This window comes from Podarcis vaucheri (genome assembly GCF_965113315.1).
Source record: "Podarcis vaucheri genome assembly, chromosome: 6".
In the NCBI taxonomy this organism is placed as follows: domain Eukaryota; kingdom Metazoa; phylum Chordata; class Lepidosauria; order Squamata; family Lacertidae; genus Podarcis; species Podarcis vaucheri.
The window spans coordinates 74,767,230-74,768,160 of NC_138764.1; positions in this window are offsets into that span (position 1 = coordinate 74,767,230).

Genomic DNA, 931 nt, shown 5'->3' on the forward strand with positions numbered 1-931 from the left:
CTGTGACCATCCTTATGTTTATTTTGAGCCATTCTGCGGAATATTTATTTGAACTGATAAAAGTGGATTCCTGCTGTCAAAGCGACTCCATGTTTTGCACATAAAATATTTAGTTTCTCCTAGCAAAGGCTTCTTGCGAAGCAACTGGGACGAGCCTTGTGTGGTCGGCACAAGGAAGGGCACTGACCATTCTGAAGGCTGAAGGTGGCTGAGGGGCCTCAGGAACAAGGAATGGTGGCTCCAAGTGCAAAAATGGAGGTAATGCCAGTGGGACAATATTACTGGAAGTCCTCTGGCCTGCCTGTGGAAAGCTCCATCAGGTTGAGGTTCCGCAGGCAGAATAGGTGCAACAGGATGTGCACAGCACATATCAGGGATGAAGGGAATAGGGATACCATATCCTAAGTCCCAGTGAACTGATAGGGCAAAGGATTTAGGGGCTAGCAGCTCCTCTTTAGTCATATAAATACAGGTAAATCTCAGCAATTCAGATTTCCACTCCTTTGGTAGCAGCAAAGGCACTTGCTGGTTTAACCAGGAGGGAACTAATGAAGCAGACTATGAGGGAAACTTCAGGAAGAGATACCCTCTGAAGTAAGTAGATGTTTCAAAAGAATCTATTCTTGTGACTGAGCCTTGGCACTAGAAGGTGAATGCTGGACTGAATATATAGCTGGTGTAGGAACAAAGAGGGCTTTTGGAAGAGCTGTCAGCTGTTGTCACCAATGTTTCTAAGGCTGCATCTGCTGGTTGACTAGTCCCTGAGTTCAAATGAAGCAGGCAACAGCAGCCTTTCCCTTTGGTACATGTGGCAGATTGCCACCCTTGTCTCCTATATGAACAAGAATTTAGATGAAGGCCTTTGTGGAACCTTAAGAGTGAGGCACACACTCCACCGCTGAGATTATGTAGGTTCCAGTGGCACTGTGAA